The sequence below is a fragment of the Xiphophorus couchianus genome, chromosome 2 (assembly GCF_001444195.1).
Source record: "Xiphophorus couchianus chromosome 2, X_couchianus-1.0, whole genome shotgun sequence".
In the NCBI taxonomy this organism is placed as follows: domain Eukaryota; kingdom Metazoa; phylum Chordata; class Actinopteri; order Cyprinodontiformes; family Poeciliidae; genus Xiphophorus; species Xiphophorus couchianus.
In genome coordinates this window covers 18,995,128-19,007,901 of record NC_040229.1, presented here as the reverse complement: position 1 = coordinate 19,007,901, position 12,774 = coordinate 18,995,128, and the positions used below count along the sequence as shown (strand labels likewise).

At 36.2% G+C, this 12,774-nt stretch overlaps 1 protein-coding gene across 1 annotated transcript in view; it reads left to right on the top strand.

Moving 5' to 3' along the window:
- Positions 1-12,774, top strand: part of lrrc4ca (leucine rich repeat containing 4C, genome duplicate a) — a 66,585-nt gene that overhangs the window by 42,340 nt on the left and 11,471 nt on the right. Inside the window, exon 2 of the mRNA XM_028002425.1 lies at positions 2,644-2,713. The gene's annotated coding sequence lies outside the window, so the exon portion shown is untranslated. The remainder of the gene's footprint in view (positions 1-2,643; positions 2,714-12,774) is intronic.

Below are 12,774 nucleotides of genomic sequence, written 5' to 3'. Positions count from 1 at the left end.
ACTTTATTTTTGAAAAAGAGAGAGAAGAAGAATATGGCTTAGTTGATCTTGACTTGATGGTTTTATGTAGATGAATGATGTTAAATTAGTAATATGAAAACAAAACTCTTGCAGTCACACATAGATGTCAGTTAGACCACTGAATGATGCAAAGTGTTTTTTATTTGATAAACTTACTGTTGGAATATACATATATATATTTTTATTTTATGTAATTTTGGGGGGAAAAATGCATAGGTTCAAGTTTGTTCTACAGAATCAAGGCTACATAATTGCACTATAGAAGCATATCACACTTTATCTGCTTTTGAACTGCCAGCTGTTTTTTGGCAATCTTTGCATTTGGTTTTGCATAGATCTTAGAAAAACATTCTAAAATACCAACTTAAGAAGCAAAATGAAAAACATAATGATATATCACTTTGGAGTCTGATGACAAAAGGCAGAGGATATGTTTTTCTTTGTGTTAAAGAATGAAGGTGGGGTGAAGTGGGGTGTTGCAATATTTATGCTTTTGTAACAGTGATGATAATGCTTACAACAACAAATTCTATATCCATCATCTACTTAGTAATATTAATTTATCATTTTAAAACTGGTTTAAGCTTTACAGCTCTGGACTGTCAGCCATAAACACTGCGTGTTGTGCTGTGTTTACGATCCATTCATTTAATCACTTACATTGCAGTTCTTCTCAGTTGCTTTGGTACACTTCTCAAGCCATCCTTGACATTTGTGAAACAGCTTATTTCTTAAAACATTCCATACAAATAGTAAAACATTATGGACTACCCACAAAAGCCAGGATCTTTCTCAATATCCTTGTTTCATCTCTCAAAAGCAAATATCTGCGTTAGTGAACATGCCGGTGCCACAAGTGTTACAAGTCATTGTTTCATTGTGTGTGGATAAGGCAGTGGAATTCCTTAGTCAGGTCAATATCACAGTAAACTCTTGAGGGATGTTCTACAGTAAATTATTGCTAAAGACTTCATAATAAATATTGCATGTTGGAATTGTGGGAGATCAAAGCCAAGAGAGTGAACAAGATTTACATTTATGCCTTTACTGTAATGTGTTCACAGACAAAGAAACCTTATCTGTGTATGTGTCTGGTGGTTATATGTCTTACATCTCCTTGGTGAGAAAAAATCCTCAGTGGGTTTAAGGAATGAAGCTAAAATTCGATTGATTGGAGATAGTCACTGAGCATTAAACTTTTATTCTCAGACGGCCACTCAATTCTTAAATATGGAAATAAAAGACTGTTATGTTACATCAAAAGTATTGCTCCCAATTCGAACACGGAACACAGATTTTTTTTCTTCCCCCTAATACTACAAAACAGTAGTACAAAACAGTAGTATACCTACTGTTTTGTACGGAACTACAAAACAGAGAGGAAATGGAAGCATTTTGTCATATTTCAACCAACATTGACCTATTTATTGATAGACCAACCTACACAGTGAAAAGACAACATTAAACATTTCATGGTTGCTCAAGTTACAGAATGCTGGTAGGAAATCAGAGACTATGGCAAGATTGTGCCGAATCTGCAAAATATGGTCACTATATCATTATTTACTGTAATGTTCTGTATTTCTGCTTCATTGTGTAAACTGTACCTTTGTTGTGATTTAATTTATGCATAGAGAAGCCTCCCTCTTAATGCCACTGGTTTTCATTTTCAGCCTGAGATTATTTGAGACTCACACTTGAGTAAAATTGTTACTGCGTAACACTTCACCTCATTCGGATGCATGTAGGTACTGCTGTGTATTTTGAGATAATCTCAAGTACACAATTCTACTGATAAAACTACTTAGCAGACCCTGAAAAAAAACTTCATGAGAATCCTGAGATATGTGATTTTGTTTGTACTTGGCAAAGTTTGATGTAACAACCCTTAAACAATATTTAAACTTAAGCTCAACAAATGTGGAATATTCCCCTTTTGTTCATTCATTGTTAAATTTTCAGGTGCGCAACATATAGGGACTAATACGCTTGCGGCATTCCACAGCTGTTACTTAAGTGTCATTTTGAAATAATGTGACAGTACAGTTAACACTCATGAACCCAAAAACAAGAGTTGGTGAGATAAGCACACACTTTATATTCTATTGCTTATCAAACACACACTTATTTGCAGTTTCTACACGGTACTGTTGTGTGGCATAAAAGATAGAAACCTTAATCTCTGTTTGCTTTCCTTCTCAATAATTTATTTACCAGGGGCCATCCTCACTGACTGTGAAACAAACTCACACTGTGCATTTATTTGTGTGTATGTGTTTGTTGCAGACACTTACTCAAGGCTTTATAGAATTGAATATTGCACTGACCCTCAGGAATGAGCTTTTCTAGCCATCTAGAAGCATATATTGTAGTCACTCTTAAGCAAAATCTCAAAGTTACTATTACAAACATCCGTAACAGTAATACAGAAAACATTTGTTCTCAATAAGGAGTGCATTAAAGTAGATGTCTTTGCATTAGGTGATGAAGTAAACCACATTTTATTTGTAATTTCTTAATCAAAAGTATTTACTAAAGCCTGTGGTAAGGAGAATTAATAAAAAACATGTTTTGTTTTCTCAAGAATGACCTATGCTTATACCTCGTTTCTTGTATTTACAGGCACCCATGTTGGACTGGTAGCTGGAATGAAAATGACCAGAAGTCAAAGTACAAGTTACTGAACTGGCAGGTATGAAGTAAGCTTGAAATGGGAGTTTGGTTACCTTGACCTTCTTTATAAGCTTGCAAGGTTTGATCTACAAAAGAATGAAAGAAACAAATAAACAGATCTCTTTTTTTTCTCTTTAAATCCATGCGACACAACATAATTCCATAATTCTGTACCTATGGTTGACTTACTTTGTAAACTGCAATTCTTGGAAAAATACAAAAATCAGAGAATGAACTGTCTTTGTGGGGGGTATCATTAGAATTATCATTGGAGACTTTACTGTTAAAAAACAGTGCAATACAAAAATGAAAAATAAAAATCTGTAGCAGACTAAAATTTATCACCTGTCTTTAAATAGATGATTTTAATGCACCAAACACATTACAAGTTAAAAGCACAATGTTTTTTTGTTAAAATAAAATAAAATTTGTTCTATTTTAACAGTAAAAATCATATTATTATGCAGAACAATTATAATCTGTAATTTTGTTAGGAAAAGTTCTTTGTCAAGATTGTTCATTTAATATTTTTCTTTGTTTAATCCATAAAAATGACCAAAACAAATTGCTGAATTGTTTCAAGAATACTTAAAATTACTTGACAGCCTATTAGGAAAAATAATCATCCAGGCTATTAAGAACATCAAACTGGAACAATACTGGCTCTAAAGGATGCCCTGGGTCCTTTAAAGTAGCATCACTTTCTTGGGAAGCTTAACGACCATGCAGAGCAATCGCTGGACATAACGACTCCCACTAGAAGGTTTACTTCCCAATCACCAACCCATAAGGGACAGCAAATATTTTCTAACTACCTACCTAATGAGGACTTGTTTTAGGGTTGTTGTTTTTATTACCACATATTGTTGAAATATTCAATTTCAGAAATGCTAGATTTGTTTTTAGATATTTTCACTATACAAAGGACATCTGTCAGTGTGGTGGTGTTTTTGAACCATCAGAGAAGACTCCCAATGACCAATGTTTGAATTATATATGAAGGATTGCACCATAAAGAAGTATTGTCAGAGGGGTCAGTTTTTGATGTTGGCAATATGAAACTTTGTTTGTTTTCAGTACTCACATTGAATTAGTGTTAGTAGGTTTTAGAATGAAGTTGAATTATTCCAAAAATCAATTTCTCTCTAAACAGAAAATAATGTTATGGGTTCACTTCACTGCATGAACAAGATTAGAATTTATGATTGTAACTGAAACATATATATATATTTTTTTAAATTAAACTCCACCTAGACCACTTTACTTTAATCAGTTGACAAGACCTGACTACATTCATACTCGGCTCAAAAAACAAAACATGTTGGATTGTGATGGAAGTCATGTAAGATCTGCCTGCGATTTTACATGATCGCAGATGTTTCACTTTCACTTATCCTAGTCGTCCTGCCTAGCTACTATTAAGGAAGACTTATTTATTAAAACTTTGAACAAAACGTTTGGCTCGTCTCTTCCTTAGCACAACCGGGTTCTTCTCGGCGAGCAGCGGCCAGCTGTAAAACGAAACTAAACAAGGCGTGTTGACGTCACAGCTCACAGAGTTTAATTCATACAAAACCACACATGCATCAGTTAACAAAGCTGCAGAGATACAGAGATATGCATTTTACCACAAAATAACAACAGACAAACAAACACAAAACACAAAGACAGACAAAGGCACCCACGTGGAGAAAAGATGGAAAAAAACTCTCTCTATATTAGCGTTACATTGTACTTTATACTGACTAGGCGTTTCCTCACTTTAATATATGCAAAGAAGGCGTTCTGTTGTTCAACCAATCAGAGACCTGTTTCGGCCACAGAGAAACCCGCGAAACTCCCCTCCTTACAGCTCAACTCAAAGGTGATCTGTTCTCTGTCACACCAAACAGGGGAAAGTCCCCAGCACCGAAGTCCTGATATAAATCTCGCCGACTCCCCTGAAGTTTCTTCCTCCCACATTCCAGCTGCCGTTTCCATGGAGATGCTAATTTTATGGCCCTTGTATAGTCGCCTGCTTGTCTCGATCGGGCCATCTCAAAGGGTCACACACAGCCTGTTTTTCAAATAAGAGTGCTTAATATACCTTTACACATGTTGTAAGTATTTTAGCACTTAAATAATCATTTTCCTTAACAATACCAAATTCTCCAGCTTGATGGAGACTTTTCCCAACTGGGAATAAGAGGTAAAATCAGGCAAAAAGAATAAATAAATAAATCATATAATTTCAATTTGGAGAGATTCACCCAGAGAAAAGCAGCAGCAATTAGAGAGCTTTATTTATTTATTTGGTGCTCAGACCCTGACAGAAGATGTGTATGCTGTTAATGAGAATAAATAATTATGTGTTTTCTTTCTATTTCCTTCAGCTAGTTGCAAAGCTAAAGCTAAAGGAAATGACATGTTAGGAAACGCCCTCAAAGCTACGGTTAGAGAATATGACACACTAGGGAGTGCCCTCTTTAGGGCGTTGTTTAGGGGCTAGCAAAGAGAATGAAAAACTTTTGTTTGATGCCATTTTGTTCTGCTCGCCCTTAAGGATAGCATGAACTATGGATCAGCTGTATTTTGGTATTAATAAATGTAATTCATAAATTCAACTCACTGACTCTTCAACCTCATACAGCAAGAACTTAGCATGGAGAACGGATAATTCTCCACAATGCTGAGAATTGCCACCAGCTTGAATAGAGAGCTAAAGGTGAGAATTAGGGTCTTCTTCCCCATTGGCCCGAACACTAGTGGTGGAGTGGAGAATGGAAAGAGAGCGAGCCTGAAGGTGCTTGGGATAATGGGGGCGGGTGGGTTGCACACCCACCTGGAGGTGGAGGTGGGTAGAAGCACAGCTGGGAAGCAGGTGGATTGATGGATGATGAGCTTTATGAAGGGATACTTGATCAATGACTGCCTGAGGAGGAGCGGGGACTTGGCGGTGATTGGCTGCGGCAGAGACAAGCAATGATGATGCAGATGAAGCTAGAGAGTCTCCCAGCTTGAATTTGCACCAAAGGCTTCATGTGTCTTCATCTCAACACAACAAGAGAATATGCAAACACCCAGCAAAAATAGAGTGCATATACGTACAAGAAAGCACTATAGTCAGCAATGCTGACGTCTCATAGATTTTTTTAAAAATTCAAACATCAAACAAATCAACCAGTTGTTTTTTAGATGTTACCCTTCACCTTTAGTCACTTGGTCCTTAATCCTGAGAGACAGGTTATGGTTTCAGTGTAGCAAGATGGAATGGAAATCTTTAATGACAAATGCTACATTCAAAGTAAAGAAAAATTCACACAATTAAAAAAAAAAAACAGATTTGTCTCACAGTCAGTCTGGATAACTGATTTAACTACTTCCATAAGGGGGTTACTGCATATTGGTTGCTCAAATATTGGCTAAATTAATTGATTTAAAAAGATGATGGGTTAAGCAAAAACTTTTCTTTTCATATAGCATATGAAAAAACAGAAATATTACAAAATTAGGATGATGTATATTTGACAGGGAGCAGTATTTAGTTTTTCTATCTTCACCACAATAATTCATTCTTTTTACAAATCCAGAAGTGCACCCGGCTTTTGGTCGCTTTGGAACTCTGCTGGTTCCTTGGGATGCTTTTAAGCCCACGTATAAAGGTGCTGTCTGTCAAACCTTTTAAAAAGTTAAATGCCATTCATCTTATTTGATGTAACTTGCATGAATAGTTGCTTTTGTGGTTCACTAACTTCAAAGCTTCTTTTCATGTGGTTTTACTCAAATTTGATCTGTGCTTTTTTCTATCCATTCCTGTGGGGCTAGATAGGAAACCTTCATAGAAATTGATATTAGAGTGCTGCAGTGAACTCAATTGGCCTGTTTTTGTCTCTTGAAAATGTTTTCCATGCATTCTTCCTACACCACGGCTTTAGGAATTTTGAGAACAGTTTTGTGGGAAAGACCCGAGCTCAGCAAAAGAAAATGTGCAATGTGACTAGACATGAATGGTTATGTTTCAAGCAAAGTACTTAGTTTGTCAAAAAGAATTAAATGTATTTTTGTAGGTTTTGGCCAAACACAATTACATGGAACTAAATTTTAAAAAATTCACATTTTTATGAGACGACATAACAGTTTTCAATTGTTCAAAGATTCTCAGCCAGAAGAGATATTTGTTTACTGAAGACTCTTTTGGAATGTCTGTAGATTGAAATGCCTTGTCATATAATCCTCTACAAATACATGACAAAGAAAAGCATGTTTTAGGGGAGGACTTGTTTGAACATTTTAGCTGGTTTGAAAATCCCCATCATCTTTGATGGATTACAGAAGAGTGCCATCAAAGTATTTTACAAAAAGTTTATTTATTGCCATAAGAAATTTAAGGTAGTTTGATTGCAGAAATATACTCAAAACACTCACAGGTAAAATTTAAAAGCCTTACAAATACTTTAGTATAATCCCTATAAACGCAGGTTATTTTTCATTTACCAGCTGCAGTTTTGCACAATACTTTTGAAACTGGACAGTTTTTTTTATCTTAAAGAATTTCTTTACTTTTAAGACAAGATTTAGGAGACTTATTCTGTTTTATGATCAGTTAATTCATTTTCTCTTTGTTTTGTTGTGTTAAGTATTCCTTAAGGGTCCCCTTGCAGCTCAGGTGTTACTTATTTCACTGGCCTTTTAAAAACCAGTACCAGTACAAGACAGTAAAAGGAGTAAAAAGATAAGCAAAAAGAATCTGTAGAAGACTGATTATACAGAGGACAAAATGTTGATTAGTGAGACAAAATTCTTACCAGATTGAATTGTTTGGTAGTGGACTTAGTGTCACAACAGCCTTATGCAAATTTATCAGAGACATTGTTAAGCTGACATGTTAGTGCCAACACAATTAATCATTTCATGCAAAAACATTTAACGATATTAAATTTAGCAGATGGTCCATCTGCTTGACAATTATGCATTCTTAAGAAACACTCTTGATGTGGAGTTGTTCTGTTCCGTTTTTGTAATTATTCTTCAATGAGAATTTGTTTCTGATTTTTCAAAATAAGATTTCCTACATTTTGTGTGACTACTCATATGTACTTCACAAGAAACCAGTTCATATATAGATGATCCTTTCTCCATTATTTTGACTGATCATGACTAGCATTCTGGTGATTTAGAATTATTACCATAAAGTACAAATTCACTACAACAAATGATTGCTGCAATGACTACAACACAGAGCTGTAGAAGTTGAGAAACTACTGTTTCTCATAGGGAAATAATCCCACCCGTCTGTGTGAGCTCACTTGCCATTTAACCTCTGCATGATTTAGAAACCATTAAAATGATGCACACCGACCTTGACCTCTAACAGACACCAGAGTGACAGCAGCATTACCGACAGACTCCTGCCATGACATCCTTGAGGAGTAGTTAGCAACCATTTTCTACCCACAGCTTCTCTAAAATGTTCACAGGGTGAAGATGGATTTCATCAATAGCTCTTGTCAGCTACTAGTTCTCGCTGCCAGCACACTGCTCTCCATGAAACAAGCCAAATGCCATGTACACATCTTAGGCAAATTTGCACATAATGAAAACCCACACTTCAGATACATTTGAAAACACATATATCAAAAATAACTATCTGTATGGTTGCATAATGTCTTCATTTTGAAATAATATAACATACAGCTTAATTCTCATGTATGTACTTTTCCTACATATAATAGGTACAAATTTCCATTTATATTCAAGATTTTTGTCAAAACATATGCATCTTGACTTGATCTGCATGTATGAATTCAGTGCAGTTACACACATGTACAAACAAATCTACATGAAATTTCATGTACAACAACTCAAAACTCACATGCTATTTAGTGTGCAGCAGCTGATGTTATGTTTACTCAGCAAAACACTAATAAAAGACCACATTCAAAAATAAAGAAAAACACATCATTGCAAATATGGAGCGACTGTATGTTTACAAAGAGACTCTCTGAACAAACATGTAGTGATAGCACAGAGCCCCCAAGAAGTAGTAGCTGCAATGAAGCTTGCTTTAGTCATAATTAGGGTTGGTGTCATACATGATAGTGCATGACAGCATAGCCAAGCCTTTGTTTGTAGATCAGAGGATTTGAAAAGCGAAAATACAACAACCTAAATAAAGAGCTTAGCTGCTCAAAACATATAAGAAGGAACTTAAAAGGATAGTCATAATTACCACATTTGTATCTAAGAACTTGGTAAGAAAATTACTCAATTTAGGGATATAGTTTTGATCTATATAATATAGTCATCAACATGTTGTAATGATACAAATGGGTCTATTTTAACAGTACAGTACATTCTGACAATGGATAACATTATATCCAATGGAAATTAAAGTGAAAAATGATGCTTATATCTTGACCAGCACTATTGGAAGGCAAGACAAAATTTTGTTGTCAAAGTTAACGTGTTGGAAGCAGAAGCAATGGTTTGTGCAAGGAATTGAGCAAGATTGAGAAGATCACATAGAAAGAGAAAGAGGTTGGAGCATATCAAAATCTGCACATTTTGTGTTTTAGCTGTGCAGTAGTATGTATCTTTCAAAGGCGGAACAATGATAAACTTGTTACAGGGTCAAGGACTGCCAAGGGACATTGATTCATGTGGGAACGAAGTCTGGTCCATGTGGTCCGATCCAACAAACGAGTCCCCGTAGATAGCATTAAGAGATGTTGATGCTCATTTTTATAGAGTGATATCAAAATGCACAGTGAATTACAGTTTGTTGTGTATGGGACTGCAGACTATTCAAAGCACCCATGAGAATCTCTGTCTACTGCTGAAAATCTATGCATGAACATCACAACTGGTCAACTGATGAAAGTGGTTTAGTCTGAATAAAATCAGTTTCTTTTATAATATATGAGGAAGGCAAGCTTGGGAAGTTGAAGAGCCTCAGGGATACCAGGAACCAAGGCTTTACCAATTTATTCAATAACTCCTTACACTTTGGGGAATCTCATTAAATCCTACTTCTTTGTCTGTGGTTTGCATTATACAGTCAAACCCACTTTACAGTCACTTGTTTCTAAAGTATGGCATTCACATGCCTGACTGGTTCTCCCTGGCAGCAGCTGATGAGGGAAGCAGCTTTCAAGGCATGTCTGACAAGGCAAGGGGAAATAAGCAAATCTGTGAGAAGAGAAACATTAACCTAAATATATAGAGCGTGCTGGGGTAAACATCCAAAGGACAAACTCATCAAGCAACTGCATTATCTAGCAGGTATACAGAAAAACACATCTGCAAAAAGTTATAACATGCTTCAGTCAGTCAGTGATATGTGGAAAAACTTGCAAAATATATATAATGACATAACACGATGTGTTGTACGTTTGCTGTTTTTCTGTGACCTGGCTGTTATGGTAAAATATTTACTAGTATTTAAAACCCTCTCATTAGAGAAAGCTGGAGATGATAAGATTTATGAACATGAGCATGTTCGACTCAAGTGCATCAGTAAGCAGCGCTGATTAGATGCACTTTTAGGGTCAAATGCATTCATTGGTTTTTAAATTATTGCTTAGGTTAATCAGATCTCTTATCTAGAAGAGAGAGGAAAGTTAAATATGTAAATTAGCTAATGCAAGGCTCTTCTGCAGGTGCAGTAATTTTGTCAGGGATGACTCCTAGTGTTCGGGAAGACTATTACGGTGCCAAAAACAAACATTGAAAGTGCTTAAGGAACTGTGTGATCAGTCAACCTTTCGTCTCATTCTTTAAATCACGATTCATATCCCATGGCCATCAGAGAGGGTTGTTGTGTAGACGGACCAACATATTGAAAACGTTGTTTTTTCTGGGTGAGCTTTTGCTTCACCGTGACATACTAAGACATTACAGAGGAACAAACAAATCACAGACAGAACTAAACATGTCAACAAATGTGGTAGTGAGCAGCCTGGAAGCTATTGAAGCTATTGTTCCATAAATACCAGCTTGTTGACCTGTGGTATTATAGGAAAAGAGGTTAAAGAATTAATGTGTGTACTGGGGTTCTCAAACAGCACGCATTACACACACAGAGAAACAACAACTTCTATTTGCCATGTTATGGATATTGGGCTGCATTCAGCATCAGTTAGGTTAATCATTTTGGTTGAAAATTTGCCAATGTCTTCATAAACAGCCCCTCGGCTCCGATTCAGCACAGGTGGAGTTTTTTGGGGGTAACAAGTGTGTCAAATACATCTCCTTAATTTAAATAAAAGTGAAAGTATGCCAGGCCAATGGGTTTTTGATCAGCTGTCAGTTTGAATATAATTGAAAGTGTGTTATTGAATGTAGATTCATTTGCATTTACAGACCTAAAAATTGTCACATTTATGAACATGGGGGTGTGTGCTGTGGTGGGGTAGGGGATAGCCACCACAGCACCACAGGCCACGTTTGGAGGCCTTGAGTCCTCGACGTGGCCGTCGCGGGTTCGATACCTGGACCTGGCGATATTTGCCCCATGTCTTCCCCCTTTTCCTGTCAGTCTACTTCCGTATAAGGGACACTAGAGCCCACAAAAGATCCCCTGGAGGGGTAAAAAAAAATTAAAATTGTGAACATGGTTTTTGATTTCTCGCAAAATGTTCAAAGTAAAGATTTAAGGAAATGGCATCAGTCATCAGATTTTGACCTCGTGTTTCAGGGAGGTTTTACTGATTTGTGAGGAGTAGTAGAGCCTATATTAAGCAGACGTTTTTATGGTGCATCCAGCAGAAATTCAATTTGATCAGTATCTAGCAAGTGACGCTTGCTTCTGGCGTTCTTACTCAGCATTTTTGTATAGCGAGGTAGTCAATTGTCCTTGTTGGTGATTTTGTTTGACATGGGGGATGGTACAGACCAGTAGTAGTGTTTAGGTGGGTGGTATCTGTCAAAACAGTACCCATACGAATGCCAGAGCCATTCTGATTGTGACAATATGATTTGTTTTATCTATTTCACTTTTTATTTGTTTTGTGGTGATAGCATATATGTGTAAGTTTGCATAAAAAAGATTGGTTCAATATACATACTTTAAGATATTGTTTTCCATCTCACAAACTGTACATGCCTAAAACTAGTTTAGAAGAAGAAAAGTGAAAAGTTCTCAATCTCTTATAGACTTTGGTGTTTATGTAATCCAGAGCATAGAATACAAATACATGGAAGTGAAAGTGAGTGACACAAATACTTAAAGCTGTATCACATGCGCAACTTTCTCATTCTCATTCATTAACTGTTTGGTAATAAGAGCCCTGACTATGCAAAAGACTATGCAAAATATTTCTACACAATCAAAAAGTGGACATGTGAATCTTGCAAGAGAAAGTTTGATTTAATTAATTCAATCTGTTTCTTGTATGTCCTGTTTATGCAGTGAGAATGCAGAGATGGAATAGAGAGGGTCTGTAAAGCATGTGGTGGGTATCCCTCCCACACTGCAGTCCTGAAAGGATTCAGATTTATATTTGGAGCTGTTGCAAGATTGCTGGCATTATCAAGACGTGACCTGATTTGATTTATATCTCATTAATCTCCCTCTCTCTCCTTCTGTCTCTCTCTTTCTGCTGTATACGCCGACCTTCCTCTGTCTCAACTGTCTCATGCTTCGCGATATCTCCTTGTCTTTTTTTCTTTCTTTGCTGTGCAGTGTGAGAGACAAAGATTTTGTTCCTCACTCTTTGCTGGAGAGTCAACTTTCACTTGCATACTGAACATGAAAAAAAAGAATATATGATACTTCATGCCAAGCAGTAACTTCTGTAGTTAATTTGTTTGACTTTAATGACACTCAAATTTTTCCAGCTCTCCAAAAACATTAACTTTTTCTGTTTGATTTGCTCAAACACAAGCACCCATTAAAAATGTTAAGCTAGTAGAAATGTCTGTGTAGCTTGGTGTGGCCATTAATATGAATAAATTAACTTATTTAGGGCTAATTAGCTGTATTTCCTATGGAAAATGGATATTTAGGAGAGCATACATAAAACTGATTTCCCATAAAGTTCCAAAACAATCAATGGAAGAATGTGACTGTATCTGTTAGGAATCTGGGGTGTTTGTGTTTTG